The sequence below is a fragment of the Melozone crissalis genome, unplaced genomic scaffold (genome assembly GCF_028551555.1).
Source record: "Melozone crissalis strain CALT ecotype California unplaced genomic scaffold, PUWL_Pcris_2 ptg000231l_1, whole genome shotgun sequence".
Taxonomy (NCBI): domain Eukaryota; kingdom Metazoa; phylum Chordata; class Aves; order Passeriformes; family Passerellidae; genus Melozone; species Melozone crissalis.
The window spans coordinates 89,188-105,909 of record NW_026535993.1 but is presented as its reverse complement, the minus strand read 5'-3'; positions in this window follow the sequence as shown (position 1 = coordinate 105,909).

Sequence of the window (16,722 nt, the reverse complement as noted above, 5' to 3'; positions counted from 1 at the left end):
TATTTACACATGCTAATCTTTTTATTTCATTTGAAATGTTCCTAATAATTGAATTCTTTATTTTTAATACTGCCTGGAGCCAGATTAATTTGTTTAACATAGATATTGGAATCCCAATTTGGCTTTTACAATTTTGGATTTTCTCAATTTCTATTTCACTTTCCCGGTTCTGTTTATTTTCTCCCAAATCATTATATATAGGAACTCCCAAACTTGATCCAGTTTCTTTGGGTAATAAGAGAATTGGTTTCATCACTCTAGCAATGCAGTTGCCAGATGAGATCAAACTTAGGGATTTTGGGCTCCCCTGAAATGTGTTCCAAAAGGGGTTGATCTCCTTTCCAGTACACTTATATAAATACTTGTAACAAACAATTTTTCTTACCATTTTCACCATTTCTTTACTTTTTACTAGATCTGCTGAGCTCGTTTCAGCAGCATCACATTCAAAGCACAACCAGGCTTCCCTTACAGTACACTCTCCTAGGAGTGGCTGCCCGAAAGTGGCAATATTGTATGCTCTCCAATACACTCTCTTATTTTTCTGATAAAGGACCAATTGGGAGGGGTTAACACGATCAGGGTCAGAACTGATGTGGACTCTCGACAAGGAGCTCACTTCCTCCGCACAGAGAAGTTGGTAGCATTCACTGCACCGCTCAGCTGGGCTTCCCAGAGCACCACCAGCAATCAGAGCCATCAGTACTACCCTTCCCAAGAGTCCGGTATGGGTCATCTTGCAGAGCCTGCCCACCCGGCCTTGCCTCTTGGGGAATTTTACTGAGGAAAAGCTTCCAAGCTCTTTAGAGTCCCTTCTACCCGCTTCTCTGGTTAAACCCCTCTTGGTCTGTTCCCTACCAATTTTGGTTTCCCCTCCCAGGGGAGTGCTCTGTAGAGGATTAACCTGGAGTCTTTAGAAATAAATTGGGGAACTTAACCAGAATTACTTATTTACAGTCTTAAACTTTTTACCAACATAGTTTACACAGAACAGTTTTGAAACATTTTAAGCAATATTAGAACTCCTGATACCAATTTTTTCCACACAGTTCAGTCTATTTGACTCTTCCTTCTGAGAGTCAACTTTAAATCCTTTGGTCCTTTTACCACAGTATACTCAGGTGATTTAGCTTGTGAAGCAGATGAATCTTGTCCAGCGCCGGGGGGCGAGAGTGGTGTGGACTCTGGTCCAGTGCCAGAGGGAGCTGATGTTGGGTCCGGTCCCGTACCTGGGGGTGACACTGGCCCTTTTATTCTTGTAATATGAGTCCAACCTTTTTCTTTGGTCCGCACAGCTGAATTAGTGATCAGGAGCACCTGGAAGGGGCCTTCAAATTTAGGCATTAATGTTCCTGTATTCCATGATTTTATCAAAACCCAATCTCCTGGGCTAATGTTGTGAACCTTTGTGTCGAGAGGGGAAGTTTGAGGAAGGTATCCCTTCTTTCTAAGTCCCTCCAGAGTTCTTCCAATTATTTCTAAATACTTTCTGGTAGCTTCTTCCCCTTCCAGATAGTCTCCTGCGCTATAAGGTGTTAACAAGAATGGCAGCCCAAACATCATTTCATAAGGTGAAATTCTTATGTCAGCCCGAGGTCTTGTTCTGATGCGCAATAGCGCTAGGGGCAAACACTTCAGCCAATTCATTTTTGTTTCTTCAATCAATTTAGTTAATACATTTTTGAGAGTTTTGTTCATTCGCTCCACCCTCCCAGAACTCTGGGGGTGCCATGGAGTATGCAACCTCCATTTTATTCCTAAAGCCCCAATTATATTTTGTAATGTTTGGGACACAAAATGTGGACCTCGGTCTGAATCTATGGTGTTCACCATACCATATCTGGGGATAATGTTCTCTAGGATTGCTTTTGCTACGACTTGAGCCGTTTCCCTCCTGGTCGGGAAGGCTTCTACCCAGTGTGTGAGATGATCAACTATAACCAGTAAATATCTGTACCCTTGTACTGGGGGCATCTCAGTGAAATCTATCTGTATGCTTTGGAAGGGTCTCAGGGCTAATTCCCTTCCTCCAGGTGCTATTTTTCTCATAACTTTCTGGTTCACTTTTTGACAAATGACACACCCTCTGGTAACAGCCTTGGCCAGGCTATATACACCGATGCATAGGTTATTTCTTAGGAAATGATCACATAGTCCTTGGACTCCCCAGTGAGTTAATTTATGTAGTTCTGTTAGCACTGTCCGAGCCAGTGCTTTATTCAAAAATACCCGTCCATCTGAGGTTACCCACTCCCCCTGTTGTCCTTGATGTAACTTTAAATCTTTTATTGCTTCTAATTCTTCTTCACTAAATACAGGTTCTTCTCCTTTTTCAGGCGTCATTTTTGTCTTCAAAATTTTTACTGGATCCCCTGGTTCTAAAGCTGCTTCTTTGGCTATCTGATCAGCCAGTCGGTTTCCCCTAACTTCTAAACTGTCTCCTCTTTGGTGCCCCTTTATATGGACCACTGCTATTTCTGTAGGTTTATGTAGGGCTTCTAATACTGATCGGACTAGGTTCTCATGGGCTAAGCTCTTTCCCTTTGAACTTAAATACCCACGTTCCTCCCATATTTTCCCAAATGTGTGAACTGTCCCATATGCATATTGGGAGTCCGTATAAATGGTTCCCCGGTCCCCCTCCAGTAAGTCCAGTCCCCCTTTTAGGGCATATATTTCACAACTTTGGGCTGACCAGTTTGGGGATAGTTTCCCTTTTTCCGCAATTTGTAATGTTTTTCCATCTATAATGGCATAACCTGAAGCTCTTTTTCCATTTACTACCCTCGAAGAGCCATCTATGAATAAGCTTCTTCCAGTTGCTAGAGGCTGATCTTCCAAATCTTCTCTTACTTTTGTTTGGAGATAAACCAATTCAAGACAATCATGTTCTAAATTTTCTATAGGCTCTCCCATTAAGAATTGTGCTGGATTGAGGGCATTTGATGTGATAAATTCTAAGTCCTCTGTATTCATTAGTATTATCTCATATTTTAATATTCTAGCATCGGTTAACCACTGCGGAGCTCTCTGTCTTAGTACTGCCCTAAGATCATGAGGAGTATGCACTTTAATTTTTCCTTGTAGGGTCAATTTTTGAGTCTCCTCTATCAGAACTGCGGTTGCTGCTACTGCCTGTATACAAACTGGCCAGCCTCTAGCCACTGGATCTAAAAATTTGGATATGTATGCCACAGGTTTCCTGCACCCTCCCCACTCTTGAGTTAATACTCCATAGGCTATACCTCCTTCTGCACTCACAAACAGGTCAAAGCCCTTCCTGAGGTCTGGTAAGCTTAAGACCGGGGCAGAAGACAATTTGTTTTTTAAGTTTTCCAATTGTTGATCATCTTCAGCTGTCCAAATAAGGGGTTCTGGATCCACTAGTTTATTGTACAGAAATTTCACACTCTGTGTGTATTGGTCTAACCATAACTTACAATACCCAAACAAGCCCAGGAGTTTTCTCACATCTCTTTTCGTTTTTGGGGCTGGGAGAGCTAAAATACCTGAAATTCTGTCAGGGCTTAATTTCTTATACCCTCCCCCTATTATGTGCCCCAAGTATGTTACTTCTGATTGCACAAATTGTAGTTTCCCTTGGGAAACTTTTAGTCCTTTCTCCCCTAGAAAATTCAAAAGTTTAATACTAGTTTGTCTGACCTGATCTTTTTCCTTTCCTGATACCATCAGGTCATCAACATACTGCAGGATCTGCACTTCTTGTTCAGGGACAAATTGTTCCAACAAACTCTCTAAAGCTTGTCCAAAGAGATTGGGGGATTCAGTGAATCCCTGTGGTAATCGGGTCCACCTTAGCTGTTGTCTCCTTTTCGTACTCGGGTCCTCCCATTCAAAGGCAAACCAATCCCTACTTTCTGTTGCCAGAGGACACGCCCAGAAAGCATCCTTCAAATCTATGACAGTGAACCAAGCATGTTCTCTTGGAATTCTGCTTAAGAGACTATATGGGTTGGGCACAACTGGATGTCTGGCAATGGTTCTTTTGTTGACTTCCCTCAAATCTTGCACCAGCCTATATTTCCCTTCAGCCTTTTTAACTGCCAGTATAGGGGTATTATGTGGTGACATGCAGGGTTCTAAAATTCCCTCTTGCAACAGTTGTTCAATGACTATAGCAAGCCCCTTCTTTCCTTCTAGGGAAATCGGATACTGTTTAACACTTATGGGTGAGGTATCATCCTGCATTTTTATTGTTATTGGTGGAATGTCTAATAAGCCTCTCTTCCCCCCCTCAGCCCATACCTCAGGATTTATCTCTGCAACATCTCCTTGAGACAGCTTCATCACTTGTACTACCATTCTCCCTTCCCTTGGAACAATCCCAACCCCCAAATGAACTTGCAGATCCCTTCCTAACAAACTTTTTTCTAAGTTAGGCAGATACAGAAAATTAGCTTCACACTGCCTTGAGTTTCCAATTATTTTCACTTCTTCAATCACCGATGCTCTAAATGGTCTTCCCTCCGCACCCAATACTTCACAAAATTTTCTCCCAATTTCCATACCTTGTGGTATTTTGTTGAGACAAGACTTATCTGCCCCTGTATCAACCAAAAATTCAAATTCCTCATTTAGGGGTCCCACTTCAAAGTTTACCAAGGGCTCTTCTAGATGTTTCATCGGGTCCCCTATAGTAAAAAGCCCTTGGCACCCCTAGTCCTCCCCCTTAAGAATCCTTCCTAAATTGTCCTGTTCCTTGGCTATTGCCTCATCGAGACTGAGCTTTTTACAAAACCTCCTGGTGTGTCCTGCCTCCCCACAGTAATAACACTGTCGTCCTCTCAAAGGGACTTGAGGTCTCTCAATCCTTTGTGCACCTGTCAGTACTGGCCTACCTCTGCCTCCTCCTGATGGTGGACCTGCCCCCCCTGCACTTTCTCTAGCTACAGCAACCATGATCTTAGCCTTGGCCTTTGCTCTTTCTTCCTCCCTCCTTAAATACACCTTCAATGCCTCTTTTAACAATTCATTTATGTCCTTCTCTTGCCAATCTTCCATCTTTTCCAGTTTTCTCCTTGTATCAGGCCAAGATTTGGTAACAAATTGGACTTTTAACAGCATTTGACCTTCTGGGGTGTCTGTGTCTATTTTAGAGTACAACTGGAAGTTCCGCCTTAGGCGATTTAGCCAAGCAGCAGGAGCTTCATCCTTCTCTTGTGCACCCTCAAATGCCAATTGGGTGTTAGTTCCTTTGGGAACTGACTCTTTGATCCCCCGTATTATCAAAGATCTATATTCCCTCATGGCCTTCCTCCCCTCCTCCTGGTTAGGGTTCCAGCTGGGCTCCGTTAGTGGCAATTTCTGTTCACCTGTTGGCACCTGGGGTCCTGGACTGTTATCTTTCTCCCATATTCTTATGCCAGCCGCCCTTATCATCTGGACCTCTTCTGGGGAAAAGAATATACTCAGGATGCAATTCATCTCCCCCCAAGTGTAGATATTTGGACCTAGAAATTGATCCACTTGGTTGGCTATGCCCACTGGGTCCTCCACTAAATGCCCCAACTCTTTCTTGAATCCTCTCACCTCAGAAGCAGTTAGGGGAGCATTCACAAAGCCAACACCCCCCGCTATTCCTCCCATAGGAACCTCTCTGAGGGGAAAGAGTCTCTCCGCCTTGGAGGTCTTGGATCTGGTGCTACAGTATGGCCCATCTTCAGATGCCAAACTACTTTGAGGGATATCTGGGTTACCCTGAACTTCCTGCCCATCAGCAGGTGTATTTGCTGATAGCTGTTTATCAGGCGAGGAGGCATTTGTGCCCCAGCTAGGAGGAGGTAAAGGGACAGCAATAGGAAGGGGAGAAGAGCCTGAGTGAATATTCAGCGGAGGTGGAGAAGGGGTGGAGAATGCAGCAGGTGGAGTAGGCGCTTGTGGTGATGCAGAAGGAACTGGAGGAGCTGAAGGGGGTGGTGAGGGAGTGGTTGGAGGAGATACTGGGTTTATCATAGCAGAAGCTGAAGAGGTAGAAGGAGGAATTTGAGCAGGTGGTAGTGGGATGGCAGCCGGGGGAGGAACCGGACCTGCCATTTGAGGCGCTTGCAGAAGAGGATTATAAGGTGGAGGGGCAGAAGGAGGCAAATAATCCAGGGGGTCCCATCTTTTACTAGTTCTATCATCCCCTCCTTCATTCCCTTCTTTCTTCCTCTGTACCTTACAAATTCGCACCCCTTCATCCCCAACAGCGCTCTGTAACCAGCACGATACATACAGTAATTGCTCAGGATCAGTATCTCTTCGAGCTGTCAGATAATTATTTAATAGTTGGCACATTCACTTATCCTTTGTCCCACACCAAGGCCATCCCCCTTGCAGTTCTAATTCTGGCCAGACTTCCATACAATAATGGATCATTTTCACTTTATCTAATCCCTCCGTGGCCTCTATAGAATCCCATTTCACTAACAGTTCTCCTAAGGGACTACCGGGAGGTATGTCTCTCAGTCTCTTGCCGGTCTTTTTACTATTACAACATCCCATTTTTGCAGGTCTCTATAACAAAGTCTCAAAGGTGCCTCAACTGACCGGTAATTTCAAAAAAACCTTGTTTGAGGAGCTTCAGCCTCCTCCACTGAACTTCAAATTTCTGCCTGATGCTCAGGACTTTATACTGAAACAACTGCCCAATCTCTTGATTGCCCAACTTTCGTCAGGTCTTATATCTATCGGGACTTGAACACACGATGCCTCGGCCAAGAATCCGGGTCGTGCCTGACTCCCTCAGTCAGGAAAAACAACTGCCTGATTTTTAGTTTGCCTAACTCGCCAATTTTTAGGCTTCACCGTATCAGGACTTAAAAGCAAACCACAGCCTCCTTCGCTGGGGTTTGTGCCTGACTCCCTTTGTCAGGACTTACTTTGCCTGCAGGGCTTGCGAAAACACCCGAATCCTTCTCGGGACTGACAAATCTTACGCGAATCCTTCTCGAGACTTACAAAAGTGCCTGACCTCCCTTTGTCAGGACTTTGGGGTGCGTGCCACTCATACACAGTAATTCACTCCGCACGCCCGGAGTGGGGGGGCCCTTTATTCCCCCTTGGGAGACGGCTTAACTCACACTGAGTCCACTCGCTTCCCCCTGTTCCTGGCCGGTTTTCTCGCGAAAATCCGGAAACGCAGTACTGAGGGGTCCCGCTCGCTTCGAAGGTCCGGCTGCCGGCCCTCGTCTCACTCACACACTTGCGCACGTCTCCCACTCCCGCCACCGAGTTTCTCACCAGTCCGGTGCTCCGGTGCTCCTCTGCGTCGCTGTCCTGAGCCGATCCCTGGTCCTAGTAGCCAGCTGTCCTCTGAAGATCCAAGATGGCCAGTCCTGAGTCTTCTTGCGGCGTGGCTATTCTGGATGAGAGCCCCCAGCTGAAATAAACAGGGCTAGGAGACTTCTTCTCCTTTTTAATGCCTTTATTAAAAGTGATCAGCTCAGGATTGGGTGGCTCGACGGGTCTGCAGTCTCCGTCGTCTTCCCGGGCGACTCAGAGAAGGAGGATATGCACAGCTCTGTCCACAAGGGGCAGAGCTGGGGATCACGTCCTCGTGGGAGCCTTTAGGGCCTGCTGATCCCGTCAGATGGTGCCCCACCCACTCAGTCGGCCTGGTCTCACCGCCGGGGTCGTCTCTCTTGGTCAGGGCGAGAGGCTCTGAAGGTCGTTTGCATCTCTGCAGGTTCAGCATTCGGCTCTTCACGTCTAGACATCACTCCAGTCTCTCAACTCTTAGGTGGCTCGTTGTTTTGGGGTTTTCTCCGTACACCGGGGGACCCATGCTGCATTGTGGTCTTGGAGTCACTTTGCATAGCCCCCCCCACCTTCTACTGTTCGGGAAGGTTCCCACCCTTCTGGGAAAGGTACAACTTAGCCTCGGGCGAGGCTCTGCTGATACAAAAGGAGCGATTAGCCACAACGACTCGTGATTACAATAACAAAACACGAAGAACTTCAGCAGCTACCCGTGGTCTGGCTGCTTTTTGTAACTTTTTTCTCACAAAAAAAAATATTACCCGAATTTTGTTCATAACAGTGTCACAATGCTCTCCATGATTCCATGGGGCCTTGCAATTCCGCAATGCTCTCCATGGATCCACGGTGCCCTGCAGGATCACAACGGCCCTTTGGTTCCACGAGGCCCTGAAATGCAGCAATGGCCTCCTGGTTCCACAAAGCCCTGCTGCTTCACACTGGCCCCTTGGGACCATGCGGCCCAACAGAGCCTGAGTGATGGCCTTTGTTCCACAGGGTCCTCACAGTGCCACAAGGATCTCTTCATTTCAGAAGGCCCCACAATTTCACATTGGTCCTCATGGGCCCCACAGTGTCACCGGGGTCTCAACAGGAAGGAAACCACGGAGCCCCAGTGGTTCAGGGGCTGATGAACTACAAGTACCAGAGGCCAAGGTCAGGCCTGTATGTCTGTCCTGGCAAGTTTGGGAGCAACTCTTAGACATATGAAATTTTGAATGTGAAATCCTATTTTTGGCCAATTCTTATCCACAGAAAGGAAAGCACAGAGCACCTGCTTTTGGAAGGCAGGTGAGAGCCGGCCCTCAGGAGGGCAAGGCCAGCCAGACCTGTCTGTAATGGCAGCTTTTGTGTAGGAGCAATCATTGGATATAGGACTTCTGGAGGTGGAATCCAAATTTCAGCCATGGGCTCCTGAAGAAGAAGGATGTTTCTTTTCCATAAGAAGTAAAGGGTGGAACCCCAGTGTTTCAGGGAAGAATAAAAGCAACCACCAGAGGCCAAGGTCAGCCAGAGCTGTCTGTCCTGGCAGCTTTTGTCTGGGAGAAACCCGAGCATATAGGGAATTTTGGAGGAGAAATACTAATTTTGGAATTGGTGCCTGTGCAGGAGGGACGGTTCTTTTCCATAGGAAGGAAAACGCCCCAGTGTCTGAAGGCAGGTCAGACCCAGCTCTCAGGAAGAGAAGGTCAGTCAGACTCGTTGGCAATGGCAGCTTTTGACTGGGAGCAATCCCTGGATATTGGGAATTTTGGAGAGGGAATCCCATTTTGGCTATGGATGCTTGAATGAGAAGGGCAGTTCTTTTCTTTTCCATTTGAAGGAAAGCCCAGAGCCCCAGGGTTTCAGGGGTACATGAGAAGAGACCCTCGACATGCCAAGGGCAGTTGGACCAGTCAGGCCAAGCCAACCAGACCTCTTCCCTGTTCCCTTGGATCCGTGGGGCCCTGCACTGTCACAGTGGTGGTGTCACATTGGATCCTTGGTTCCATGAGGCCCAGATGTGTCACTCTGGCCTCTTGTTTCCATGGGGTTCCACAGTGTCACAATGGTCCCTGGCTTCCATGAGGCCTTGCAGTGTCACAGGGGTCTCCTTGGTGCCGCAGTGTCACAATGGACCCTTGGTTCCATGGGGACTCACAATGTCAGAAGGGTCTGCTTGGTTCCATGAGGCCCTGCAGAGCCCCTTATTTCAATGAGGCCTCCAAGTGTCATCGTGGCCTCCAGGATTCCATGAGGCCCCGCAGTGTTACAATTGACCTTTGGTTCCATGGGGTCCCGCACTGTTCCATGGGGCCCTGCAGTGTCACAATGGCCTCCTTGGTTCCATGTTGCCACACAGTGTGACAACTGCCCCTTGGCCTGCCAGGACTGCAGAGTGTCACAATGGTTCCTTGTTTCCAGAGGGTCTTGCAGTGTCACAATGGTCTCCATGATCCCAGAAGGCCTTGCAGTGTCACAACAGACCATTGGTTTCACTGAGCCCCACAGTGTCACTATGGTCTCCTTGGCTCCAGAAGGCTCTGAAGTGCCACAATGGCCCTTTGGTTCCACAAGGCCTCCAAGTATAAAAATGGCCTCCATGGTTCCATGAGGCCCTGCTTTGTCACAATGGACCTTTGGTTCCATGATGTCCCAGAGTGTCACAATGGTATCCTTGGTTCCACGGTGTCAGAATGGACCTTTCATCCCATGGACACCCACAGTGTTCACTGTTATCCCCTTGATCCCACCAGGCCCTGCCATGCACTACTGGCGCCTTGGTTCCAGTGGGTCCCAAAGTGTCAGAACAGTCTCCATTGTTTCATGAGGCCCCACAATGTCACTGTGCTCCCCTTGGTTCCACAGGGCCCCACAGTGGAACAATGGACTCTTGGTTCCATGAGGTTCCTCAGTCCCAATGGTCTCCTTGGATCCGCAGTGTCACAGTGGCCCCTTGGCTCTGTGTGGCCACGCTGTATCACAATGGCTCATGGTTCCATGAGGCCATACAGTTTAACAAGGGACCCTTGGTTCCATCAGGCCGTCCTGTGTCACAATGGACCTGTGGTTCCATGAGCTCTCACACTGCCAGCAGCAGTCTCCTTGGTTCTGCAGTGTCACCATGGACCCTTTGTTCCGTGAGGTTCCGCAGTAGAACACGGTCACCTTGGTTCCGTGTGGTTCTGCAGTGTCACAATGAACCCATGGTTCCACCAGGCCTTGCTTTGTCACAATGGCCCCTTGGTTCCAAGAGGTTACTCAGGGTCACAATGGTCTCCTTGGATCCTTAGTATCACAATGGACCATTGGTTCAATGTGGCCCCAATGTGCCAAAATGGATTTTGCTTCCGTGGGGTTCTGCTGTGTCACAATGGACCTTTTGTTCCATGAGTTTGCAGAGTGTCACAGCTGACTCCTTGGTTCTCTGAGGCCAGACTCTCACCAAATATCTGAAATATCAGAATAAGTTTCCTTAACACTCATTTGCAATTTCAGAGGGTATCATTTACTCAGGCCAGAGGTCCAACATGGGAAAACTACTAACCTCACATGAATGTGTAATTCTACCAGTGTGTTGCTCATATACCGTTGATAAATGTGAATTACAATTTACCCATTTCCATAAAACCCACCTCAACTTCCCAGATTCCCTCCTTGTCTTCTCCATCCGTGCACCCTTGAGCCAGATGTCTTCTTCTTTTCTTCCAACCATCCTTGCTGTGAAAGCGGCCCTGCATGCCTTGTTCCTGCGATGAAAGTTCACAGGCAGGGTAAAAGTGGAATGAACCCTTTTGGTATCAGCCCCAGGCTTTGTGTGGGCAGGCAGAGGCAGGCAGGAGGCAGAGCTGGCAGCAAAGGAAGGGGCCAGCCAGGTGGGGCAGCCGGGGGATGCCGACAGCCTGCAGGGACAGAGGCGCAGGGCAGGGACACCGTAGCACAGCCTGGGCTGCACAGGGCACAGGCATGTGCAGCAGCTGCAAGACAGCCCTGCCAGAGCCAACTTGGGCAGCACTTTGGCCATGGCTGCTGGGCCTGGGCCTGAGGCAGGAGCAGGAGACAAGTGACCCTTGCAGGCCTGGGGCCTCATTGCCTCCTTGTCCCTGCTCAGCAGCCTGGCAGGGGCCGCCCCATGCTCCTGCCCTTGCCATTGCACATCCCCACATGCCAGTGCCCATCCCGGCAAGAGCCCTGAGCAAGGAGGGAGGGACAGGATCTGCCTGGCCAGGGGCTGGGGCTCAGCCCTTGGCCCTGTGCATTTCTCAAACACATCCAGCTTTGCTCAGCATCAGAGACACCTTGGCCTTGTTTGTCCCCAGCTGTCATCACTGCCTCCAGTGTTCTGCTCTAACTGGAACCTGGGGACACTTTCTCAGTCGTGCTCCTCAGTGGGACCCATAAAAACTTCAAGAAACTTCAGAGTTTCAATTTAATTTTCAGTTCTTGAGAAGTTTATTGAAGATGCTCTCAGGGACTGAGTCTGATGTAAACAACATCAAAGGCCTGAGAGGGTCAATAAAATTTTCCTAGTCCAATTATGAAGAAAGATTTCAAAGAACTTGTAAAAAATACGCATTCCTATTTTAAAGGATGCATTTTATTTTATTTCTCTTTACATCAGAGGTGATTGCAGCATTCTGTGACCCAGGGTCTGTCCTCAGCAGCTCTGGCCTGCTCACAGAAGCGGTGCCTGGAGGTCTGACCCAGTGTGGACAACCTTGCTCCACATTGCCCAGCCCCATCCTCACTCCCCTGGGAGTGTCTGTCCTCACTCCCCTGGGACCTGCTGTGCTTGCAGAACTGGCTGCACTCAGCCTAAGAGGAGTTTTCTCGTTTTGAGGTTTTTTGAAGCAATCTCAAACTCCTGAGTTTCCCCACTGCAAACAGACACACTGCTCAGGTGTGTGCCAGCCACAGGTGCCACCAAAGCCACTGCAGAGCTGCCCTGGGCCAGCTGTGAGGGTGGATCATCAGCCCAAGCTGCACGGGGCCACTGCAAGGGGCTGTGGCCATGGGCACTGCACTGACCCCACGGCTGAGTTTGGCTGCCACAGCCACCGAGAGAAATTAAACTGTCCTTGCAAACACTGGGGAGGACTGGGATATACTGGGGAACACTGGGAATGCTGTGGGAGTCACTGGGACACACTGGGAGTGACACTGGGGGTGACTGGGAAAAGTTGGGAACACTGGGGTTATTGCAGAGAAGATTTGGGACACTGGGGTACCTGTGGATAATACTGGGAGGAACCGGGAATGACTGGGAATGAGCTCAGGTGTATTGGGATGGACTGGGCTGTACTGGGAGGAACTGGAGGTGGACTGGGGTTGTACTGGGTTCTACTTGGGATGAACTGGGCTTTACTGAGCTTATACTGGTCTGTACTGTGAATGAACTGGGCTGTAGTGGAAGGGACTGGAGGAGGTTGAATTTGCTGTTCCCGCCTCCACTGCATTCCATTTGCCGAGGCTCCCGCACATCACCAGTTGCAACCAATCAGCACCAGAGATCCAGGTCTGAGAGCGGTGCCCAGATTGGCAGCATATTTTTTCTGCCTACATTTCCCATCATGCCCCGCGGCCAGATACAGCCCCATTGCAGCTGTGACTAAAACGCTCGTCATGCCCCGCGCTCCACAGAACCCCGGCATCCGCCCCCATCTGTCCCAGAAGTGTCCCCCAGATCCTCCAGGATTCCTCAGTGCTCCCTCAGCGCCCATTCTGGACCCCCCAAAGTGTCCCCGGACCCCCTGAGTGCTCCCAACCCCACAGATGCCCGGTACAGCCACTTCTGAGAATTCATCTCCTCTCATCCCCCGCGGCCCCAGGGCCCTTCAGAACACAGTCCCGGGCCTAAAATTCCTGCCATGCCCCGCGCCCTAAAAAGCCCGGTTACAGCTCCCAGAGCTCCCGCCATGGGCTCCCGAACCGTTTAAGTTCCCCCGAGGACTTGAACTCGCGGCTCGGACGCAAAAGTGTCCCCCAAGTGCCTTCCCGGACCCCCAAACATCGTGTTCCAAAAAACTTACGGGACTACAACTCCCACCATTCTCCGTGGCGCCTATAGAGCGCTAGTCCAGCCGGGACTTCATCTCCCGTCATGCCCCGCGCCCCACCGACAGCCATTGCAGCTGCGCCCAGAACTCCCGTGATTCTCCGCGGCCCTGTTAAATCGTATGATACCCACGCCTTCAACTCCCATCACCCCTCGCGCCACAGAGAGCGCCGTTCGAGGTCCCCGAGGGCCCGCCCGGACCCCGAAGGGCCCCAAATTCCCCTCCCTGACCTCCAAGGGCCCCCCTGGACCCCCAAGTGCTGCCCCGGACCCTGAGCTGTCCCTCAGAATCCCTGAGTACCCCTCCAAGTGCCCACCCGGCTCCCCCAGGTGTCCTGCAGACCCTCAAGTTCTCTCTGAATTCCCTCCCCAGACCCAAAACTGCCCCAAATGTGCCCCAGAAATGTCTCCATGGACTCCAAAGTGCCCTCACCCGCCCCCTTGTATTGTAAACAGAATTTTAAAAATATCACAAAAAGAATACAAATGTATCTAATTACCAGAAAGAGGAATAAATAAATAACTGCTAGAGCTTAATTAATCAATGAAGGTTTGATAAAACGCCAATCACTTGTTTTTAAAATTTTAAACTTTTAATACTAATATAATGGGTATAAAAATAGTAATGGAATTCGAGTAATAATAATTTGGACAATTTGAATTAGGATAATATGAGACAATAAAGAGAAAGAATTACGGACATCCAGGTACCTTTTTCTGGGCAGCACGAGCCCAGTAAAGAACACCCGTTATCAAAGGATTAACCCTTAAAACCAATAGCCCGTTGCATAGTCATACACTTCCTACATGATGCATAAATTCCATTCAAATGCAGGATTCTCTCTGGTCATCAGCAACTTCTTTCTTCTAATCCTAACAGCGCGGGAAGAAGTTCGTTTCTTCTGATAAGAGGGGAAAAAACTATTTTTCTCTGACAGATTTAGGTGTCCTTGGGCTGCTATCTGCTGTGAGTGCCTCATTTCTTTCTTAAAAAATCCTACTAACATAGTTCTTACTTTAACTACAAAAGGTATCTTTTAATTACAAGACTACATTTAGTATTAAAATGTTAATACAGCACTAGTAATCAATACATCAAAATACATATGGTAAATATCTGCGTGGAGCCATAGAATATGCACTTTTCACAAATGGAATTGTCTTACTTAGAAACATCGAGCATTAATTTTCTTGTCTACTAAAAATGCAGCGATCTTTTCTATATAAATATAAAAACTAGGTAATAAAATTCAATACTCTTGTTATAAATATAAATACATATAATAAATATATAAATAATAAAATAGTAACACTAAATAATATGTTACAGAGTAAAAATAAAATAATAAATTTCATGAACATTTTTGGATGTTTTGGGATCTCAGTCCAAGGGGGTGATGGTGAGGTTAGGGGTGCGGACTAGGTTGTCCAAACAGGCTCAGCATGAAGGGGCTCATTCTTCTCCATGCCCAGACCTCCTAAGGAGACATTCAGCATCAAGGTCACTTGGGGAACGCTTCCGTCACCTCTTCAATGAACTGAAAAAATAATAAAATGCACCCTTGATTAAAAAACAATCAGGAGGTGCATTTTGGAATCTCCCTCCTAAAGAGAAGTCCAAACTGACCCCAATCTCTGCACAAGCCCTGGAGACTCAAAGACAATGGAAGGGAGACAAAGAGTTCCTGAGGCCTTTCTGTATTTTAATCAGCACCATGCTGGATTTGGGACTGGCTCCAGGAGCCTCAGGCACAGAGAGAATGATGAAGAAGCTGCTCAAGGAGTCAGCAGCAAAACTCCAAGTGCCTTGGAGCATGGCTGCGCCCCAGGCAGGGCAGGGAGTGCCCAAGGCTGCCCAGGGCCTGGTGAGAGCAGATCCTTGAGGGCAGGATTGCAGGGAGCCCAAGGCTATGAGCAGGGAACTGCAATGCTGAGCAAGGCCTGGCTTGGCTGCAGGAAGCAGAAAGGCCAAGCCCTGAGCCCAGCCTGGGCCAGCAGGGCCTGTCCCTCACGGCTGCCTCGGGGCTCTTGGTGGGCCAGGGGTATGTGAGGGGCAGCAAGGACAAATGGCATCAACCTGCAGCCTCTGCCAGCTGTGATAAATAGAGCCAGGAGACCAGCTCCTTTAAAAGGCCTTTATTAAAGTCAGCTCTGGGTGGGGAACCCGAGGGGTTGTGCACACCGCCACTGCTCCCACTGGACGACGCTGAGGAGTATTGCAGCTTTTTCTTTCGGCACAGCTGGGGCTTCCGTCCTCACGAGAGTCCTTAGGAAGGTGATGTTAGCTCATAGTCCAGGGGTATCTCATAGTCCAGGGGTATCTTACAAGCTGGGTACTATCAAAGTTATGGTGACAGGACGGAATCCAGCTCTGGTCTAGAGTGGGTGACTTAGTGTGGTTCTGGTGGGTTAAAGTCAAAGTTTATGCGCTGGTTTGTTGTTTTGAGAGGGTTCATATAGTTCCCACAGCCTCTCATTTGAATTCAGTCCGGGTGCAAGTCCTCCGGGGAGCAGGGGAGCAGGGGAAGTGGTTCCCGATGGGAATGGATGCAAATCCCCAGTGAGAGGGAAAGGGGTACAAATACAGAGTATGACAGGGAGAGATACAAATACAAGGTAAAATAGTAACATCTAACAGCGGCAACTAAAGGCAAGTCTTAGAATTCTAACATTCAATGTTTCACAACAGAGTACACGGGGTACAAATAGGGAGTATGATGAGGAGATATACAAATAGAGGGTAATATAGCAACATTTATCAACGGCAACTAAAGGCAAGTCCTAGAACTCTAACATTCAATGTTTAACAACAGACCAAAAACTTCAAATTAAGACCTTATCAACTTCATTAACATCAACTACCAATTACTACGCTGAAAAAGAGCTGTCATCTCCAGGATTTTCATTCCTCACAGTATCCCCCCTCTTTCTTTTTAATTGATTTTGAGCCCACATCAATTTGTAATTTCTGTTTCGTGGACATAAAATTACGTAACTTCTGATACTGGACATAAACACTTTTAGCTGTTTTATGTTCTTCTTCTTGACTTTCAATCATCATTATTTTGATTTTGGCTTGAGCAGTTGTTTCTGAAACCTCTGTACTAGCTTGAATTGTACATGATATAAACTTAATTAAACATGGGAGTAGGCAAGGTAAGACTATTAAACTTAATGATGCTGCCACTACTATAAAGATTACTTTCTTCCACCATTTCCCTTTAAAAGACCAAAAATCATCCCACCAACTGGTGCCTATTAGGGGAGTCCACTCCTGATTTCCCACATATGCTATTTTTCGTATTTCTGTTGAGATGTTTCTTATTACCTCACTTCTATCATCGATTTTCAGGCAGCACTCTGATGAATTAAATTTTACACATATCCCTCTTTCATCGGCTACTAAGTAATCAACTGCAAGTAAAATT